Source organism: Crotalus tigris, unplaced genomic scaffold (genome assembly GCF_016545835.1).
Source record: "Crotalus tigris isolate CLP2741 ecotype Arizona unplaced genomic scaffold, ASM1654583v1 scf7180000018419.1029430, whole genome shotgun sequence".
NCBI lineage: Eukaryota > Metazoa > Chordata > Lepidosauria > Squamata > Viperidae > Crotalus > Crotalus tigris.
In genome coordinates, this window is record NW_024096993.1 from 354,274 (window position 1) to 368,476 (window position 14,203).

The following is a 14,203-nucleotide window of genomic DNA, read 5'->3' on the forward strand; positions in this document are numbered from 1 at the left end:
AGTTCAACTGGTTTAACAGTAAAGCCATATGCTTATTAAGAAAGAAAAATACGAGTTTGAAGAACTTATTTCTAAAGTGACTCTGTCAACTTATAGGGCAAGGATGGGAGAATCTGTGCCCATTCAGACATTGATTTCAACGCTATCACCGTTCTCAATGGCGAGGGCTGGTAGGCAAATAGTAGAACTGGAATTCTGCAGTGGCAAAATACTGTGTTGCGGCAATGTCCACAAGAAAAAAAAATGGTTACAGATTTATAGCCGTCAACTTGTGCCAATTTTTGGGAGATATCTCTAATAATTTTTGGAACATTATATTTACTCACACACTTATCGGCTTTCTTTCACGTAAACTAGGGAGTGACCCTAACATTTTGAGAACATGTATTTTCTTAACAAGGATGTTATTATTTACTATTAATGTCAGTACTATTTTTACTTTATTTTTTCTTAATATATTGTAAAAAGTGATGTCTATTGCTGGTCTATGACCGTAATAAAGTTATTGTTATTTAAAAAAAAAGAACTGGAATTCTAGAAAAAAGATGCCTTTAAGTTTGATCACTTTTTGTCCTTCACACACTAGAGTTTTTTCCCTTTATACACAGGCAGATATGAATGCAACAAGTAGTTTAATCAACTTACATAGTTACAATACAGATGAATATAAATGTCTTGCAGCTACATTTTGTCATGGTTACAAAAATAGAATCGGTTTAAAAAAAAATCCCTGAAACTTCCAGCAAGTGAAAAATTGGTCCCCATAATAGCTGCACAGATTTATGTTCTTTCTCGGAATGTAGCCATCTATGGGTACATATTAACTTTCCATTCCTGACACCTACACAGAGGTCTGAAGCCCTGTTCCTAAAAATTGATACCTAGGCGTAACCAATTATAAGAAAAATGAAGAAAAATGTCTGACACCAAACTAGCTGTAACTAAGGAAACTGGATTCATTATTTCTGGGAAGATATCTGAACACCATTTTCTATCACTTCACAGAAATCTTTCTGGTATCTAACAACCTTCTCATACTCAATCACAACCACTAAAACTCTTATCTCTTTGCTAGTACAGAAGCAGACCAGAACAAGAAAGACTAGAATTTGTACCACCTCTACAATTAGTCTCCAAAGTGCCTTATCTTCATTTTTTAAAAAAATAAAATAAAATTCAAGGATCACGTTATTTAAAAATGCTAAATATTTGACTGAGGTTTGCATACAAGGAAGGAGATGTTTGCCCGTCACTGATGTTGTGTTTATTTATTTAATTTAATTTTATCCTGCCTTTATAAATAACACATATCCACCAACACAACTTCCTCCTCCTGTTTTTCCCCCCGCAGTAACAAACCTTTGAGGTGGATTGGACTGAGAGAGAGTGACCGACCCAAAGTCACCCAGCTGGTTTTCATGCCTAAGGCAGGACTAGAATTCACAGTCTCCTGGTTTCTACCTGGTGCCTTAACCATTAGACCAATACTACTGGTTAAATCAGATAAGCTGCAATAACATTGTATCTCTGGGTAGCACATTCCAATGTCATATAGTCTTGAATCTTTTTTCTGCCAGTGCAGGGGTAGGCAACCTTGGCTCTTTTATGACTCGTGGACTTCAACTCCCAGAATTCCTGAGCCAAGCTGGCTCAGGAATTCTGGGAGTTGAAGTCCACGAGTCATAAAAGAGCCAAGGTTGCCTACCCCTGTGCTAGTGCATGGTAAAGGGCAAATCTATGCTTTGCAGGAAGATGCGTACGGTGATCCTGCACATTTCTCAGGTAGTACTATATATCTGAGTATGCAGGTATACTTATATAAGTATAATACTTATAGAGGTCGTCTGTTTTGCTCAGACACAGCATGTTCACAACATTTGTTTCTGCTGAATCGGTCTAAACTTTTTTAAAACGAGTGACATTTTTTAAATCGGGGATAGACCTTGAAATCCACCTTTTTCCTCTCGCTTTTTGTGGGAGACCTTAGGCATTTTGTTTGAAGAAGCAATTCTAACTGGGGGAAAAAGGTCTTTTTCACACAGGGTGGAATAAAGAATAACAGAGTTGGAAGGGATCTTGGAGGTCTTCTAGTCCAACCTCCTGCTCAGGCAGAAAACCCTATATCATTTCAAACAAATGGTTGTCCAAACTATTCTTTAAAACTGCCAATGTTGGAGGCAAGTTGAAGTCCAATTATACATTACTTTGGTAAATAAGAAATCTGGAAAGAAAGGGTTGTCATTTTGCATGAGAAAATGTTTAGGGTACCATTGGAGGCAAAGCTGCATTTGTTAGCAATAGTTGATCAATTATCACAACATGTTTATTTGTACAACAGTTTTATGGGTTTTTCTTGCTAACTCTGCAGCATACACATTTGCCATTCGACAGATTGCTAGCTTTAATATCCACTGCAGAACATCGTTCTTATCGTAATTCATCAAACAACTCCCGGCTTTTTGATTTAGGCTGCTTGACACTATTACAATTTTGTCAGTAAATTGCACAACTAGATTGTCTGTTGGTATAGCAGATAAATGGCACAAAACAAGTACCTACCCAATTTAATGCTGAACTGAAATTTTCTCAGATTTTCCTTTCAGAAGAATGGAGTTTTATGGAGAAGAAGGAAGGAAGGAAGGAAGGAAGGAAGGAAGGAAGGAAGGAAGGAAGGAAGGAAGGAAGGAAGGAAGGAAGGAAGGAAGGAAGGAAGGAAGGAAGGGCCAGCATCAAGTTCTGTTATTTTCTAAAGGGCTAAAATGCTTGTATTTATGTATAATTTTTATATGCATTTTAGAGGAACTGTCCAATCTATTCATAGCACAGGCCTTCTGCAGAGATGAGCACTGACATTCCTGCTCCAAACCAAAAATGATCATTTATTTACAGATCATAACTCTTACATCATTGAGTGATGACAGCTCCAGATAGTTTCCAGCTGTGGATTTAGTAGAGAAGATTGTTGTTGTTGTTGTTGTTGTTCTGGTGTTCTGATGTCAACATTTGGCCAGAAGTGAGGCCTTATTTGTGAAGTTGGGCCAAAGGCATAAGACGGAGGTGGCACTATTTTAATTCATCCTAGCTACATGGCTACATCCCTTACCTGATGGAATGTTTAATAGACTTTAGGAAAGTAGAGGAAAAAACAAGATCATTGCAAAGGGAAAATCTCAGTCTAAAGGAGGAAACAGTGAGAAAATGATTCAAAGCAACTCTGCTTTATTTATGCTAGGTGTAAGTTTAGCAGGAGTAGCTTTCAAGTTTCTTTTACATTGTAAGCAATAAAGAGCTTTTCAGAAATCTAAGAGGTTCTTGTTCCAGCCTCACAGATCTTGATATTTATCAAGTTGCTTGATTTTATTGCTGGGTATTTATGTATTCCTCCACACAATTACTATTGGCTGATTTTAATCTCCTCCTCTGGGAGAGAGAAGGCAGTTCCAGATTTTATGATAATGTAGCCCTGTCCCAGGTCATCACTGTCTTGACTCACACAGCTAACCATGCTTTAGATCTGATGTTCACTATGGAACAGGTGTACCATGATCTGGTTCTGCGGGGCTTTTCCATCAGTCTATTTTCATGGACAGATCACCTTCCTTAGGATGATGGGATTAACTGGAATCATCAAACTCCGCAGGAAGGAAGAACCTATGAAAACACCCAGAGATCTGATGGATCTGGTAGATTTTCTAATTGTACTTGAGGAGTTTCCCAGTGATCTGATGCAGTGGTCCCCAACCTTTTGGGCACCAGGGACCAGTTCCTGTGGAGAGTTTATTCCGCATACCAGAGGGGGCTTGGTTTCATGTGCTGCCTGCATCCCACAGATGGGGCTTCACTTGTCTTTGTGGTCCAGTTTCTGACATGCCACGGCCCAGTATCAGCCCATGGCCCAGGAATTGGGGACCCCTGATTTGGAGGATGACAGTATTAGACACTGCATTGACTTCTAGAACATAGGCACTTATGGCACTTAACAGGGACTCATCCTTTTCCCTATCAACTATCAAATATAGTTGTTAGGTTGGAATGACACCCCATATGTAACAGCCCAGTTATTGGAAAAGTGGTAAAGCCTCGTGACTTCTGCATCTTAATTGTATCTGCAAAATGTCAGGGAAATATGATGAGCCAGTCTACACAATGGCTCTTCATTCCGCTATGGTTGTCAGTTGTGCTTTTCGCAGGGCTGTCGTCAGTTTACCATTTCTTCCTCGGAAGTCCACGTAATTGATATAAGCTATACTAATGGAATCTTGAAAGCCTGACAGGAAAAGGATGGATTAGAAGATCCAATCAGTATGAATTGTGATCATTGGGCTGAGCATTTCTTGGATAAAATCACTCAAATTCACTCTGAATTAGAAACTGGACGGACAGAATCTATGAAGATTTCACAGGTGACATCTTGTGGTGCTACCTAGAAGGTTTTTGAGCCTGCTGTCAGCCCTTCAAAATAGTCCAGACATGAAGCGCACACTATGAGTAGCAACAACGCTACCTTTATTGTAAGCTTACAGTAACAGAATTTTGCAAGTCTGAAAGTATCTCTCCTCTACTTTATATTTAGTTAGTTTTAACCGTTCAGTCATGTCCGACTCTTGGCAATTTTATAGGCAAGTGCACTGCATGCTACCCTGCCAAGCACAGCTTTTTTGGTTGTTGGATGTTCATCTTTGTATCAGCTTTGATGGTATTAAGCCAGATAATTCTTTGCTTGCCCGTTCTTTTCCTTCCACTAAGCATTCCTAGCATCATTGATTTCTCCAATGAATTTGCCCACACGACATGGCCAAAGTAAATCAGAAAAAAAGTGAAAAAAGCAAGGTTCTACATTTAGGCAAGAAAAACCAAATGCACAAGTACAGCATAGGTGGCACCTTGCTCAGTAGTAGTAACTGTGTGAGGGACCTCAGAGTCCTAGTAGACAATCACCTAAATATGAGCCAGCAGTGTGCTGCAGCTGCCAAAAAGGCCAACACAGTGCTAGGCTACATTAACAGAGGGATAGAATCAAGATCACGTGAAGTATTAATACCACTCTACAATGGTAAAGCCACACTTGGAATACTGCATCCAGTTTTGGTCACCATGATGTAAAAAAGATGCTGAGACTCTAGAACAGGGGTTCTCAACCTTGGCAACTTTAAGACTTGTGGACTTCAACTCCCAGAATTCCTCAGCTGGCTAAGGAATTCTGGGAGTTGAAGTCCACAAGTCTTAAAGTTGCTGAGGTTGAGAACCCCTGCTCTAGAAAGAGTACAGAGAAGAGCAACAAAGATGATTAGGGGACTGGAGGCTAAAACATATAAGGAACAGTTGCTGGAATTGGGTATGTCTAGTTTAGCGAAGAGAAGGACATGATAGCAGTATTCCAATATCTCAGGGGCTGCCACAAAGAAGAGGGAATCAAGCTATTTTCCAAAGCACCTGAAGGCAGGACAAGAAGCAATGGGTGGAAACTAATCAAGGAGAGAAGCAACCTAGAACTAAGGAGAAACTTCCTGACAGTGAAAACAATTAATCAGTGGAACAACCTACCTCCAGAAGCGATAAATGCTCCAACACTGGAAGTTTTTAAGAAGAGACTGGACAGCCATTTGTCCGAAATGGTATAGGGTTTCCTGCCTGAGCAGGGGGTTGGACTAGATGACCTCCAAGGTCCCTTCCAACTTTACTACTACTACTACTACTACTACTACTACTACTACTACTACTACTACTACTATTATTATTATTATTATTATTATTATCATTATTATTATTAAGACAAACCTTATGATTTTGGCTTCTAGTGATGTTTCTAGTTTTATACGATTCAGCATCTCTCTGTTGATTGTTCTGGCTGTCCACAATATACACAATAATTTGTGCCAGTATCACAGTTCAAAGGCGTTAATTCTTCTTCGATCAGGCATTCTTAGTGTCCAACTCTCACACCCATACATCATTTTAGGGAAGACTATGGCTCTAACTAGCCTGCTTTTTGTATTTATATAAATATTTCTGCTTTTCCAGAGATTTATATTTATTCTTCTTTGTATTTACTTTCGAGAAAATTAGGGAGAGTCTTTTCTGAAATCTTTCCATTTTGTGGTTGTGTAGTCTGCGGCTCTTCCTCCTATCTCATAAGACTATACCACATGCCATTACACTGTGGATCCCAGAGTATCCTTTGATAACTTAATGCTGCCACTCCCTGTGCTCCACCTGCTAATAAAAGTGCCTAAGGAGTTGAGAGGTTGATTCAGGCTATAGGCAATACTTCTTTGAGGGAAAAGGAGATACCAGATGCCCTTAAAAGACCCAGCTGGAATAGAACAAAATTGAATAACTACTATCCTTTTTGGAAAAGGTTATTGAGATAATGCTAAAATAGGACTTATCTAGACATTCATCAATCAGTATTTAGATCTTGCTATGGGACAGAAACCATATCAATTGTTTGTGGGATTGGATAGGATGGGTATGACCAACTTTGTCCTCTTAGATTTCTCAGCATCTTTTTTTTTAATTTTTATTATTTTATTTTCATTACAATCATAAGAAAAAAAATTCAGATACATAAGAAGTTAAAATACAATACACAAATTCTGACATTGCTCACCCATTTCCCCCCAGACCGCATCCCCCTCTCATCTCTTCACTTCCCCCTTCCTTCTACCTCCTCCTCTCCTCTCCTCTCTCTCTCCTCCATCTTTCTACTTACTTGTCCCTCTCCTCTTCTTCTCAATCGGATGCGGTCTGCGGGAAAATGCCCGAGCAATCCTCTATCACCAAAATCTGAACTATTGAACATACTACCCATACTCTCCCCTCCCCCCTCCCCCCACCCCCTTTCCCCCCCCCCCGACTTCCCAGAGCTCCATACAGGGTTACAAAAAAAAAGAAGAAGAAAAGAAAAAAAAGAAAACTAAACATAGTCAACTTAAATTTACTACTTATACAATAACCGGAATCCTAATAACCCTTAACTCTCTGCAAACTTGAATTCATAATTTAATAAAAATCCATTATTCATAAAATGAATGAAACTTTGTTGTTCCATACTTCTTCTGAATATATTCTATCCATCTTCTCCATACAGAAACATATCTCTTTTGTGACTGATCCTTTAAGTAAGCAGAAATTTTAGCCATTTCTGCTAAATTAGAAACCTTGAGCACCCATTCTTCCAAAGAAGGCAGAGAATCTTTTTTCCAATACTGATCCACCAATAGTCTTGCTGCTGTTATTAAATTCAGCATTAAAATAGTTTCTTTAACATCAAAATCCACAAAAATACCCAAAAGAAATAATTGGGGAGTAAATTTAATTTTCCTTTTAAAAACCTTTTGAATGTTTCACCAAATCATAATCCAAAAAGCTTTAATATTTTTACAAGTCCACCAAACATGAAAATAAGTTGCATCCAAGGAACCACATCTCCAACATTTGGGTTCCAAATTCGGATACATACAAGATAACTTTTTAGGATCCAAATGCCATCTATAAAACATTTTATAAAAGTTTTCCCTCAAATTTTGTGCTTGAGTAAATTTAACATTTCTAACCCAGATTATCTCCCAAGAATGATTTCTCAGCAGCTTTTGATACTGTCCATCACAGTATTTTTCCAGACTATCTGCAGGAAGTTGAGGACATGGCTCAACTGTAGTTCTATTTATACCTGAGCAGGTGGGTTCAGATTGTATTGGAGATTGATCAGTCCCATGGGCACTTTGTTATGGAGTGCCTCAAATTTCAGTTCTTTTCCTCATCCTATTTAATATCTACATGTAATAGCTAAAGGAGGTCATGTGCCAATTTGGGATGAAATATCATCAATAGGTAGATGATACCGAGTTACATATCTCCATCTCAGTCTGTTTGGGAGATGTAGTGGAATTCATAGTCTAGTGTCTGGAGGCTGTCAGAGTCTGGATGGAGAAAAGCTAACTTAGACTCAACTCAAAGAAGATGGAATGGCTATTGATTCAAAGTCAACTGATTCCATATTTGTCTCTTAGTGGGATTGTATCCTTCAGAAAAATTGGCTTAGAATTTTGGGGGTGGGATCATCCTAAATTCACATCTCCTACTTGATAGCTTTTGCAAAGCTACACCCGGTACACTATTTGCTACCTTACCTGGAACAGAATGCATTTGAAGAGAGCAGCTAAGCACCCCCCTTATCACCCTTAGATTAGATTACAGTCACATACATGGGACTGCCCTTACAGACTACCTAAAAACTTCAGCAGATCCAGAATGCAACGATACAGATGTTCAGTGATCAGTCACTCTCCTGCCACTTTACAACAGTGCTGTGAGAGCTACACTGGCTATTAGTAATTTCCAAGTAGAGTTCAAGGGACTGGTCATTACCTACATGTATAAAGCCCTATATGATTCAGGTCCTTACACATCTTAGAAACTGCCCTTTTCCCAGTACTTTCTGCCATCCTACCCAAACAACTAGGAGCTAAGGAGAGACGGTAGAGGAGAGGGCAAGACTGGATATTTTCTGTAACAGCTCCCCCCTTTTGGATAGTTGACCCCCCAAAAAACAGTTAGACCCCCACTTCTCTGGCCTTCCAGAATCAGATAAAAGCATATATCTTCAAGAAGTCCTTTAGAGATTGATTGCAAGCAAACAGTGCCATAATACATCTCAAAATAAATTTTAACTGAAATTGAAAGAGGAGGTCAAAGAGGCCATCTCTACATTAAGATTGAACAGCCCTCTCTCAACAGAGGGGGAAGGATATGACACCAGCTATCCTCTGTTTACAACACAGTCCTTTCAGCTGTTCCAAGAAGGTTCCATTTGCACTATTCTGGTGACCCTGTGGGCACTGATAAACCTCTAAGTGGCCTCTCAGAAAGAGTGCCAATGACCAGCTGCCTGCAAGGAATATAAATCCTTTCATTCTCCACTATTCAGTCACAACTGAAGAAGCTTCTTGGATGAGGAGTGAAATATCTTTGAGGAAAAACAAAATCCAGTTGCCTTTGAAAAAAATTCTCTTGCCTTTGGGACAAGAGAATCTCCATAGACATTTTAACTGTTACTCTTATTATTGAATTGTGAGTTAAATTTTGGGTTTTATCATTTCATGTGCTATTAAGACTGTATTGCAAATTTGGTAAGCTGGCAGGTTTCAGGTGGCAGATAAATTGCAGGAATAAACAAATCAACAAATTGCAGGAATATGTAATCAAATTAAATCTTATGCTGACTCATTCCAGGAAGGGAGAGAAAAGGTATTATTTATCAAATTCAATTAGCTTTAGCAATGAATACAACTACAGATTAACATCTCATTGGAAAAGTTACATTTGAATGCGCTGAAAACAGTGGGATAAAACAACAATTTACATATTGTTATTAATACATATTAGCTTCCTTCTTTGTACACCAATTTTTATCGCCGATTTTGAACATTCCTCTGGTATTCATTTTTATTTCACCTTCCATAACCTGGTCTCCACTAAATGTATTAGGATTAAAAACTACAGTATGTATAAGAGTTTTGGACATTCCCAGTACAGATGAGACAGTTTGGGAAGGTAAAATAAGGCTTACACCAGGATTAACTTTGTCTTCTCCTATAATATGTAATAATACAAAAATATCTATGATGCGAGAAATCCATATTCCAAACCATGAAGTGGTTTGCGGTATTATGGAGAATAAAATATGGACCAACTCCCCCCACTCCCTCAACATCCATTTCTAGCTTGAGAAAAAGGAAAAATAGCCCAAGAATTGAAACCAGAAAGAGAACTTATCTAAATTGTTCTGCCCAGATGTCATTCACCATGAGGAAGATTCAGAGAAACTCAAAATTAAATCAAGGACAATATCACCTTACACACCATTCAATCAAGTCTAAGTTGTCCAAATTAATTTGATTCTTGGCATAGGAGGGGGAAAAAACTCTTTAAGGTTCAGTGAAAAATGGATACACAACAAAAAGCTAAGTGTAGCAGAGAGGTGACCTTTCAGTGTTTTCCTGGAAGCATTAACATCTCAATCTGGCAGTCATTGCCCACATTTGATAAGTATCACAAGGATGTGGAACATCTGCTTCTCCTGTCCCTGCAAACACCAGCTACAAAAATAAATGCCTGCGTTTCCCTATGTGTGAACACTGCATGGAATCCTGCTTTGCAAAGGAGAATTTGTGTAGTTCTGCAGTAGTGCAAAATTTCAGATATGCCCAGTATGGCGATGCAAGTCAAGTCAAATACAGGCAGTCCTTGATTTACAACGATTCATTGAGGGACCATTCAAAGTTATAACTATCACTGGAAAAAAAATAACTTAGGACCATTTTTCGCTCTTATGACCGTTGCAGTGTCCCCATGGTCACATGGTCAAAATTCAGACTGTTGGCAACTGTCTCATATTTACGACAGTTGCAGTGTCCCGGGATCATGTGATCCCCTTTTGTGATCTTCTGACAAGCAAAGTCAATGGGGAAAGCCAGATCCACTTAACAACTGGGTTACTAACTTAACAGCTGCAATGATTCATTTAACAGCTGTGGCGAGAAAGGTTGTAAAATGGGGCAAAACTCACTTAACTAATGTCTCGCTTAGCAACATAAACTTTGGGGTCAGTTGTGGTTGTAAGGCAAGGACTATTTGTAAGTCAGTTTACCTTCCCTGCATCTTAGCGTGGACACATACCTGTCTCCGTTTAAGTGTACATTAATAAATAAATGAAACAATCTTTGCAGAGAGGTATCTATAGAGGCTGCACAAAAACTGATACAATTGTTTTGAAGCCAGATCTCAGATTCTAGTATAGCTCAACCTGCCCTAGATTAGGGGTCCCCAATCCATGGTCTGTGGACTGGCCCCGGTCCACGGCATGCCAGAAACAGGTCCACGCAAACAAGGGAAGCCCCATCCGCGGGATGCAGGCAGCACGCAAAATCACGCCCTCTCTCATCTGTGAAAAAAACCTCTCTCCACGGAATCAGTTCCTGGTCCCCAAAAGGTTGGGGGGCTGCTGCCCTAGACAGATCCAGGGATAATTAATGCTACCTCCTACCCAGGCAAGACAGTTATTTGGAAAATAGATCTTCTTTCACACAAGGAGGATTCTCCTTGATTTAGTCAAAAATCCCAATGTCACTCTTTCTAGTCTATAACTAGAAAAGGTCAATGCCTAATCGTTGCTATTCTGTTTTTGGCTAGCGCAAGTAACCTCAGATGTATAGCTAAAATATGCAAACTATTAGCAGCTCTCTAATTTAGATTCTCTATTTTTGTCCTTTTGATTATTTCTTACAGGTATTGTACATTGCCTGCAGCAAAGGAACAAAAATGTGCAGTAAACAGATGTGCTTTTCATAAATGAACCCTACAGTTCCATTCAAATATATCTTCCCGAATGATCTTTCATTGGGTTTTTTTTAATTTCACATAAATACATTGGGATGAATAATAGTGTACCAGGTAGCTGGAAACCATAGGCATGCATTCATTCCACTCCAGGAGATGGGCTAGACTCAGTGGTGGGATTCAGCTGGTTCCCACTACTTCAGCAGAACCGGTAGCTAATTTTTTGTTGCCCAGGCCCAGAATGGACTTCTGGAAGTGGCATCCACACAGAAAAGTGGTTGTTCACATATTTGAATCCCACCACTGGCTAGACTGGAAGACTGATGCCACCTGAGCTTGCTTTAGTTTTAGCAGAACAATCCATACATGCAAGTTGGCATTTCATAACCATTTGTTGATTGATAAATGTGAGTGTGTGAACTATGCTCTGATGATAGAACTTTCCAACATTCCTCCCTGGAATCTATTGGAGGGATAAGAAAGATTCAAAATGACCTGCCCTGAGCTTCAAGGACTTCATTGCAAATATAATCAATACAGGTGGTCCTCAACGTATAACCACAACTGAGCCCAAAATTTCTGTTGCTAAGTGAGACATTTGTTAAGTGAGTTTTGCCCCATTTTACAATCTTTCTTGCCACAGTTGTTAAGTGAAATCACTGCAGTTGTTAAGTTAGTAACACGGTTGCTAAGTGAATCTGACTTCCCCATTGACTTTGCTTGTCAGAAGGTCGCAAAAGGGGATCACTTAATCCTGGGATACTGCAACCGTCATAAATACATGCCAGTTGCCAAGTAACTGAATTTTGATCACGTGACCATGGGGATGCTGCAAATGGTCTTAAGTGTGAAAAATAGGCATAAGTCATAAGTCACGGTCACTAAATGAACTGTTATAAGTTATGGACTATCTGTAGACCCAGAATAGTTTAGATATCAATATTTTCAAAGAACTGAAATACAGAATGAATGAATGAAGTCTAACTTGAGTTTATAAATAACACAAAGAGCAATAGCAGAAGAAAACCCGAACCTACTTTGATGTAATTACAAGGAAGACAAAATGCAAGATACATTATCAGAGGCAGTTTGTGCTCCTCAGAGTGGGCATTGCTGAACCATCTTTCTCCTGGAACTGGATGACTCTGGAAATGAGAAGTCGTTGCTACTTGTTATTGATTAAGGTAGAAGAAGATGCAGCACTAGAATGTCATGATGTTTAGAAGGAAAAAAACAATGAAACTTTTCAAAAGCCTTCTCTGCATCAGAAAAGATTAATACAGCTTGTTTTTCATTATGTACTGTAGTTCCAAGTATTCCAAAATATTCAACACCTTTCTAACAACATCTCTTTACTATTTTTTAGATAAAAATCTACATTGATCTTCATTAATAAAGTCTTGCAAAATTATTTTCAGCCGTTCAGCTATAATCATTAGAAACAACTTATAGTCACTATTCAATAAATAAATGCAATTTCTTGTTAACGTCAAATCTTGTCCCTCATTAGTATATTAGTGTTAGGCCAGGCTCTTTCAAAATCTTTGGTATCTTTCCTTCCTATAAACTAGAGTTCATTGTACTTTCTAGAGGTTGTAAAATTTAATTCTCAAAATATTTACAATACAGACTTGATAACCCATCTAGTCCAGGCACTTAAAACCTGTTCTCCTCTTTTTAATAGCTCTTGAAACATCTCTTGTTGTTATAGGTCCATTCATAATTTGTCTTTCTTCTATCATATTTGGTAGGTTTTGTTTTCTGAAGTATTCATCAATTTTCTCCAATGATATATAATGTCTTCTATATAAATTAGAATAATATTGATACAATGTTTTTTGTATAGCTACGTTATCCATTAATACAGTATCTCCCTCTTGTAATGTCAATATTATTTTCTCTTTCTCTTTATAGTTTATAATCAAATCATTTATCTGGCTTATTTGCAAATTGCAAAGAAACCATTTCTTCTTTTGGTAACAATGCTTCATTTAGTCATTTGAAATATTAGATTTTCTTTTATAAACCAGACTCACAGGAACATGGCATGAAGAATTCTTTGGCAAAATCTCAATTTTGGAAATTCTAATAACCGGATCACAAAATCCAAATCATGTCTATTCTTTCTGGGGAAAAAAAGTATATTCTCTAAAACCTCTGGAACAGCTCCGAATTTGAAACAAAATTCTTTTTTTTCTCTGAATTCCAATAAAGCCGGATTGTCTTACTCTCTAGAATTTCCACTTTGCGTTGATTGATTTCATCTCTCCAGTCACTTATTTTATATAACTTCCCATCTTTTTCAAGATCTTCTTTAATTTCCTTTCTCAACTTTACAAATCTTTCATGCATTCTTATTTCCAAAGCTTCCGATGTATTTCCTACCTATTAAAACAACTTCTGAAGTATATCTTATATAACAATTATTTCTGCAGGTTGCTCTAGCAAGCTACTCCTGCTCTTTCTTGCCATTTTTCTAGCAGCCATTTCTCTAATAGTATTCCCAAAATGAAAGTGTCTCAAACAAGCAAAATAAAAAGACAAGTCACTGCTTTTTTTCACTTATTATCTTTGTGTGATTTTGACATTTTAGTATCACTCCATAGCTGGAGCCACCACACACATCATATCTCTATGGCAACTAAACTTCAAAGTTTGATTCTGTACCTTATCTTTTATTATGTAAAGTTAACTAATTAATTACACTCTTTAAGAATAAATAGCAAGCATCTCCATGCAGAACGGGTGTCTTTAACTGGCTTAGTGCAAATTTATATCAAAGCACTTTTGTCAAAACTAAAAAAATAGAAAAATAAAAATAGTCCACTTATCTGTTTTAAAACTTTCTTTAATTTTCTCCTTG